The sequence below is a fragment of the Nicotiana tomentosiformis genome, chromosome 8 (genome assembly GCF_000390325.3).
Source record: "Nicotiana tomentosiformis chromosome 8, ASM39032v3, whole genome shotgun sequence".
Taxonomy (NCBI): Eukaryota; Viridiplantae; Streptophyta; class Magnoliopsida; order Solanales; family Solanaceae; genus Nicotiana; species Nicotiana tomentosiformis.
In genome coordinates this window covers 48,452,555-48,461,763 of record NC_090819.1, presented here as the reverse complement: position 1 = coordinate 48,461,763, position 9,209 = coordinate 48,452,555, and positions in this window count along the sequence as shown.

The following is a 9,209-nucleotide window of genomic DNA, read 5'->3' as shown; positions in this document are numbered from 1 at the left end:
GTTGAAGAAGGTAGTTGGAGATTCGTCAGCTATTGTGCCGGTTGAGACCATTGAGGTTAATGAAGAATTGTTATATGAAGAAATTCCAGTTGCCATTCTTGATAGGCAAGTCCGAAAGTTAAGAAATAAAGAAATTGCCTCCGTGAATGTATTATGGCGAAACCAGCAGGTTCAAGAGGCCACGTGGGAGGCCGAGGAAGAAATGAAGAAGAAGTATCCTTACTTGTTTGAATAGTTGTGTAATCCTTTCGTTTTATGAACTTGTCGCCTATGAATTTAATGTCACTTATTCAGTTAATGTAAAGGTCTTTATTTTGATTATGTGTTGCTTATGAGGCCACGGTTGGTACTGTTATGAGTTTGTTACGTCGTTGAGTTGTGCATATGTTTGTAAGATGTGTTTTTGGGGCTCTCTGGCAGGTGGATAGACCTAGTTACAAAGGGAACTCTAGCGAAAGTCTTGGAAATTTAGGGAGTTAGTTAAATTTGGGGTTGCTGGTGTAAAGTATGATAACTGAGTTGCACAAGGTGCTAATAATGGACCCTGATCCTCATTCAAGGACGAATGATCTTAAGTGGGGTAGGATGTAAGGCCCCACAAATATTTTCCTAAAATCCCGGTTTCCGTAATGCCAAAGTAGGTGTAGGGTTATATTAGTAGAAATATTTGGATTGAACAGTGCGAAAAAATGCGTTGGGGAGTGAAGGAAAACGTTGGGCAGAAGTACGCATTTATGCGGCCCATTCTGCGGCCCCAGAACAACTCTGTGGACCGCAGACTGGTCGCAGAGTGGGGAAGATTTTTGGGGCATTTTTGATGACAAATTTTGCGGCCATTATGTGACCTCATAACCATTTCGCGGGCTGCATTCTTGTCGCATATCTCTCCTTGGGATTTTTCGGAGGGAGGTTCTGCAATGCACTATGCGAATCATTCTGTGGTGCATTATGCGACCGCAGAACAGGTCTGTGGGCCACATAGTGACCGCAGACCAGGTTAGTTTTTTCCAGTTTTGGCACCCAGTTTCGCGGTCATTTCGCGGATCGCATAACCATTATGCAGTCGCATATGCGACCGCAGAACCCGTTCCGGAGCTTCATTTTAGGGGTTCTTAAACCTGACCCAATTCCATTAAAACACACCCTATAGACCATTTTGAGCACATTTCTGATATTTTAGAGTGAGAGGGAGAGTTCTTAGAGTGGGGGGGGCAATCTTTAACCATTACCCATCAATTCTTACTCAATCATTGAGGATTAACGAAGGAAGTCTTCACCCTAAAGGTAAGAATCTATGTCCTAGCTCTCAATTTCGAAATTTTGTAAAAATGGGGTAATTAGAGAGGCAATTATTGTGTGTGGGGGGTTGTTGTCTTGCATGCATGTATCCTTGAAGTATGTGGGAAGATTGTGAGCTAAAAATGGTAGAGAGTGGATTGGGAAATGATGGAATCTTCCACAAAAGAGCCTTAGAACCTTAATGCATACCTAGTGTTTGATAAAATGCTCAAATGAGCTAAAACCATGATCATCTTCCTAATTTTTGGTTCAACTTGTCATATTTCTAAAATAGATTGAAGTTGCTAAGAATTTGGGATCAATTTAGAGTTGAGAAGCTCAATTGAGGTATGTTGGCTAAACCCCCTTCTTCTTAAAATCGAATCCCACGGTGTTCATGTAATTGGAGTATATCCTTGATCATTATTGAATTGGATTTTCCTAATTTGGTTGTGTTGAAGGATGTTTGTTCAATTTTTATTGTAAATGCTTCATCATGTCATCTTGCCATTTGAGAATATGTTCAAAAATATGGAATATGTGTTAGGAATGTTAAAACTTCATGTCAAGACCGAAATAAAAGTTGTTATGCCAGATTGTGTGAAAGGCCTCTATGTGCCTAAGACTTCCTAAATTGCTCATATATGAATTAATGTCTTGAATGGGAAGCCCTATTGATGTTGATAATGATAATGATATTCGAACGTGGAAAAGGGAGCAGGAACTATGAAATACGACCAAGTGCCAAGAATGACTTTGTAATTGTCAAGAAGTATGATGTGAGATGATTGACTGAAGAAGGTAATGTCTCAAATGAGATGGCCTAGCCGATCGGGCCGAGATCGGACTCCGTGTAACAACACGGTGGTATTGTGGATGAAATTATAGTAATGTCTCAAATGCGATGGCCTAGCCGATCGGGCTGTGATCGGATGCCATGCCGCACACATGGTGGTACTATGCTGGAAATTATAATGAAATTATGGTAATGTCTCAAATGAGATGGCCTAGCCGATCGGGCTGTGATCGGATGCCATGCCGCACACATGGTGGTACTATGCTGGAAATTATAATGAAATTGTGATAATGTCTCAAATGAGATGGCCTAGCCGATCGGGCCGTGATCGGACACCATGCCGCACACATGGTGGTACTGTGCTGGAAATTATAATGAAATTGTGGTAATGTCTCAAATGAGACGACCTAGCCAATCGGGTCGAGATCGGACTCCGTGTAAGAATACAGAGGTTTTGTGAATTGTGGAATATCGGTACTAAAGATTACCCAACCTAATAATATGGAAGTTGACTTGAAAAGGTATATGATCCTTAACTTGTTGTTTTAATATTATTTGAAGCCCTTATTGAATTCTTGACTGTTCCTCTTGTATTATTATTCATTATATTGAGTTGTTTGCTTTACATATTAGTGTTATTCGACGGTACTAACGTCCCTTTTGTCGGGGGCGCTGTATCTTTAAATGGATATAGGTGGTTACATAGCAGACAATGTTGATCATAGATAGTGTTGCATCCTCTTCTCAGCAGACTCGGTGAGCCCCATTTTATTCCCGGGTCATGTATTGTACTTTTATTTATATTGTGGTCGCTTTTGAAGGATAGCCGGGGCCTTGTTGCCGGCACCATCTTGAGCCTCTTTTGTATCTTTAGAGGCTCCGTAGACGCTATGTGGGTTGTACATGGGTACTAGAAAGGTCAAACGGATTATGTTGTATTTTGGATTTTTGTTCCACTAAATCACAAAATGTATGCCTTTTTGAAACTTAACAGGAAGTAGCAAAAATGAAATGGTTTGGTAATGTCTATGCATATGGTCCTTCTACTCGTTAGCTAATAAAAAACATTCCTTCTCTTATCATGGGTGAGTTGGGTAGAAAGTATCTAACAGGCTTGCTCAGCCGGGTTCACTCGATTGAGCACCGGTCGCGCCTTCAGAGGTTGGGGCGTGACACTTCCATTGCCTCTCTATTGACTAAATAACCCAAAAGGTAGCTAAATTCTAGTGGTCAGATGCTTGTGAAAGGAGCTTTCAAGAGTTGAAGTCAAGGTTGATGACGACACCTGTGTTGACCTTACCGGAAGTCACAAATGGATTTGTGGTATATTGTGATGGTTCAAGGGTTTGTGGACATATTCATGGATCATAAGAGTCTGCAATATATCTTCCAGTAGAAGGAGTCAAATCTGAGGCAAAGAAGATGGCTTGAGATACTTAAAGAATATGACGTCGACATTCCCTATCATTCAGGGAAGGATAAGTTCACTGTTGGCTAATATGGAAGTACGGCTCGTGGACTCTAGCAAAGGTAGGGTGATTGTGCAAAATAGAGCCGATTCATCACTGGTAGTGGAAGTTAAGGAGAAACAGTATGAGGACCCATTATTGGTGCAATTAAAGGAGGGAATTAATAAACACAACACATGACTTTTTCTCTTTGTATAAATGATGGTACACTAAGGTACCAAGGTCGATTGTGTGTTCCAAATGTAGATGGTCTCCGAGTGAGGATCATGATAGAGGCTCATAGTTCCAAGTATTCCATGCCCCCAGACTCTATGAATTGTATCATGATCTCAAGGAAATCTACTGGTGGAATTACATGAAAAGGGATATAGCGAACTTTGTGGCTAGCGGGCCAAATTTCCATCAAGTGAAGGCCGAGCACCAAAGGCCCGGTGACATGGTGTAGAATATAGAAATTCCAATATGGAAATGGGAGATGATCAATATGGACTTTGTGGAAGGTTTACCTCACACACATTGCAAGTGTCACTCAATTTGGGTGATTGTGGATCGACTCACGAAGTCAGCACACTACTTGCCTGTTAAGGACATTAACATAGCAGAACACTAGGCTCGAATGTATATTAAGGAGATAGTTAGACCTCATGGCACTCCAATCTCTATCATCTCAGATCGAGGGGCACAATTCACCGGTAATGTTTGGCAGAAATTTAAGCAAGGTTGGGATACATAGATGAATCTTAGTACAACTTTCCATCCACAGACCGACGGGCATGCCAAGCGAACTATAAAAACACTTGAGGATACACTGCGTGCATGTGTTCTTGCTTCAAGGGTAGATGGGATGATCATTTGCCACTCATAGAATTTTCCTACAACAATAACTATCATGCCAGCATTGAAATTGTAAGGCCCCATAAAAAAATATTCTAATGATTAAGACTTTATAGTGCACCAACGATAATTGAGAATAATGTTTTTGAGTATTAAAGGAGACCTATAGGATATAACCACATCATTTTGACGTGAAAATACATATGAAAAGTGTTTTGGATCATATTAAGGAGGTTTGTAAGTAGGAAAAAGTTGTTTGGAATGAGTTAGAAATATTAAGTGGAAAAGGTGTCTTAATTTGCACAACACATGCCTTTGAACGGGTATAACTCTCATAATATAAAGATATTTTCCATGAATTTTGCCCCTAAAGTGTAGCCCTACAAAAAGTTATGATCAAATTACTAAAGTCAGACCACCTAGTTATTTTGGCGGACAGCGAAGCAAGGCTCACTTCGCCAGACCGGGTGCTGATCATGTATTCCCTTGCATGTTGTGGACAGCAAAGTGAGGCTCATTTCGCCAGACAGGGCACGCCCCAACTTAAGGTCCTTTTAAGTCAATTCAGGGGCTCATTTTCCCCATTTCACTTGGACGAATTTTAAGCTTTCCTCCACTCTCTCAGGACCCCCAACTCCTCCCATTTTCAAGGTAATAAATACCCTTTGTCTTGGTGTGAATCCTATCATATCCACACTAGAAGTAACTCAATCCACCATTAAATCCTTAGACTTTCAAGAAATTTCTTGAAGAACTGAAGGGAGGGTTTTGCAAGATTTCTTCCAAAAGGTAATCCTACACCCTTAGACTTACATGTGTGGATTTATTATGGGAATATTAGAAATAATTAAGTATTGGAACTTATGGGATGGTGGTTGGAAGCCATAAGTTCCAAATTTAAAAACTTAGCCATTGTGGAGATTGAAAGGTGATTGTTTGATGGAATTTTATTGGTTAGGTGTGGATGGATGGTCATGCATGTGATGTTGGAAATTATAAATTATTTAAGAATGATGGTGGGATAAATTATTAGTAAATGGTGGTAGTTGGATGAACTAGTTCTATGATTAAAAAATGTAGAGATTTATGCCTACTAGGTGTTTGATAAAATGCCTAGCCTAAATTATGGAATTGGTTACTAATATTGGTCCCATTGGATGTTGTTATTGTAGATTGAAGTTTCTTAGTGTAGTGGATCATTGTAGTATCACTAAGGGGCGAATTTGAGGTATGTTGGCTAAACTTCTATCTTAGAATTGAATCCCGCGATGTTCTCGTAAGTCTCAAGTATGATGGGCCAATTTCTTATTTCTCATGTCTCGAGTTATTCATTATAAATTTGACTATTCCGAATAAGCTTTGTGTATAAAGGTGTATATTTGGAGTTGCTGGTTTTCTGGTGTTCATCGCAATCACGGAAGAGCTAACGTTATCGCGAAGTGTGTTTTGTGGCTAGCATCTTCTTATACTTTGCATTCACATTGGCATTGTCGTGATCCCGGACGGCTGGGGGTTGAAGCTTGGAGTTCATGATCGCATTGGTTTGTGTCTGGATCAGGGAAGGCAGGTGGCTTATCCTTCACGTTCGCGGAGAAGCACTGCGTTTGAGTAGGCCTGAGGTCTTGTGTACCATGATCGTGGGCATGTTTTCGCATTCGCATAGGGTCTTTTGGTGGCAGCAGCGACTTGCGCTTCGTGATCGCAAACTAAATCCCACTGTCGTGAAGAGAACCCCTGGGCAGACTTAAATATTCTATTTCGAGGGTTTGAGTTATTTTATCATATTTTGAGATTGGGAGCACGGATTTGTGCGATTATTTAGGGGATTTTTCATGATTTGGATTGGGTAGGTATTCTTCACTCGGATTTGATTATTATTCATGATTGCATCCTTAATTTTAGCAATTGATTGATGAATCTATCTGAGGAAAATTGAGGATTTTGGCAAAAGTTTTCTAAAATGAAAAATAGAGATTTGAATCCCGAATCGGAGTCAGATTTGGGTGAACTAGTATGGTTGGACTCTTATTCGAATGGGTGTTCGGACTTTGTGACTTTTGTTGGGTTCCGGGAGGCGGGTCGGTTTGACTTATTGGTTGACATTTTTATTTTTGATAAATATCAAAGCTTTATTAATTGGAATCGACTTCTATAGCCGTGTGATATTATTGAGTTGTTTCTGGCTAGACTTGACCTGTTCAGAGTCCGAATCGAGAGGCAGGGGCTTTCTATTTGTGGATTAGGATCAGATTAGACCTTAGGCTATTAATATGCCTTAATTTTGGGATGTATTGTATATGAAATATGCTCCATCACTTTGGCATTGTGAACTTGATCACTACACTTGTCTTAGTTGTGGTAATACTTTATTTGTTAAATACCAATCCGCATTTTACCATGTTCTTATCCTTGTCCACCTTGTTGATAAATCATAAACTCATATCCTTGATGAAACTTTGGCATTATTGTTTTGTGATTTTTCTGGCGCATGTTGGCATGTTGGGAAGAGCGATCTGGGTGGCTATTGTGATATTGTCAGGGCGGAACGATATAGGTGGCTATTATGATATTGTCATGGCGGGGCGATATGGTTGGCTATTGTGACATTGTCAGGACGGAGTGATACGGGTGCTATTGTGATATTTTTAGGGAGGAGCGATACGGGTGGCTATTGTGATATTGTTTGGGCGGAATGATACGGGTAGCTATTGTGATTTTGTCAGGGTGGAGTAATTCGGGTGGCTATTATTATTGTGATAAAAATGTGGGCACGAGGTTCTATTTGTGTGTGTTTCTTTGTGATGACTTGTTGTTGAAAACCTGAGCATTTACTTGCATTGAATTGCTATCACTTAATTTGATGAGGTTATTGCTATTATTTTCTGCTATACTTTTGTTTTTAGTCTTTGGTTTATTGCACAGGTTATTTTGACTAGTGAGTATCACATGACTTGAACCTCATCACTACTTCACCAAGGTTAGTCTTGATACTTATTGGGTACCGATCATGGTATACTCATACTATATTTTTGCACATTTTTGTGCAGATCTAGGTGTTGAAGGCAGTGGACTTAAGCAGTGAGAGCTTACTTGACTGTGAGGATTCAAGGTAGAGTTGCATTGACCGTCATAGTCCCTTGAAGTCCTATCCTTAAATTGATATTGTCATTTTTTTATCCGAACAGTATTGTACATTAAGATATTCTTATGTATTCTGTTAGAGCTCGTGACTCTGTACTATCTAGTTCTGGGAGATAATTTGATTATAGCCACTTTGACTTGTATTACCTTTATTTCCGTATTTATGTTAAACTTTGCTTTATTATATTATGTTTTGTTGATTTAATATTTGTGAGTGATCGGCTTACCTAGTTTTAGAGAATAGGTGTCATCACAACCCCTATGGTGGGATTTGGCTCGTGACAGAGGTTGTAGTAGCCATTTATCAATTCTAGATCAAAACGGACATGCTTGCCTATGAAAGTGACAACCAAATCATCCTTGAAGTCGGTTTCTAAGGTGTTAGCATAAAATTCCCTTGTCACTTCGTAGTTGGCCTTTCTTGGCTCCTCAGCAAAGCTCATCCATCCACTCGTCACCAACCTTCCATAGAACTCGGGCCATCTATCTTCAAGGTCGGCCAAAAGAATGCCTTTATCCTTGATAATGTTTCTCTTTAACTGTTTTTCATATGGTGGGCATACTGTAGTGAGGAAAATGTGCCTCGATCAAAGTACTCCTCTTGGACAACTTGGTCGGCATATTCTTGAATATTTTTATTTGATATAAAATCCATTTTCAAGCTCAAAGTACATACAAAGGTGTAAGCATGTTAAACACTTGTATCGACACTTACATCACTATTTTATGATGTATTTAGGCCAAAGAAAGGGTTCAAAAAGCCTCAGTATCAAGAATGGCAGAGCTACTACTTTTCTGCTTGGGGGATATTGAATCGCAATCGCAGAATTGGTCATCGCGATAGCAAAGAACAAAATATTTGTTTTCTTAGCAGACTCAGAGCTTTGCGATCGTGGAAAATCTAGGACGATCGCAAAGGGACATTTTCTTATCAGCAAAATTATACCTATGCGATCATGGAATGGGACATCGCGATCGTGAAGGTCTTGTTCCTTGCCTAGAAATAGTTCTTTCAGACATTTCATCAAACATAAGGTGGCCATTCAATTTTCTTAGAAATTTCACATCATTGACTCATGAATCTTATTTCACAAAAAACATCACTCAAACTCTCAACTAATCTCACTCAGCATGCAAGAACAATTTCACACACAAGATTAACATCAAAGACTTAAAATTTCAACCCTAAGCATAAAAAAAAACATAGTTCCTCTTCTATCACATCACAGCAAGAAAAGGAAGACATAGTTAAGAGACAAGAGATAAAGACATATACCTTGAGAATGATGAGTGAAAATTGCAATGAAATTGAAGCAAAAGGATAACTGGTTTATTTTGGGGTTAGGGGGTTTAGGAGAACTGTTTCTTGAGGCAAAGAGGGGGTGTTGAACTGGTTTCAAGTGTTTTAAGTTTCTTAAAATTACCTGACAGATCGCGGTCTCAAGGGCATTGTCTCCTTCATGTAGAGTTAAAATTTTCCAAAAGATAGTGAACGCAAAGTGTTGGAAACGTTTTGCTCTTCGCGATCGTGATGTACCATCGCAAACGCGAAGCATTGCTTCTGCGATTTTTAGTAGCTACTGGTTTAGGGTTGTCTGTACACTCTGACCTGCTCAAATCAACTAAAAAAAATTTCAAACTTTTCATATTAGTCAAAAATAAGATAATAAACTATTGTAAAAAGAAAATTA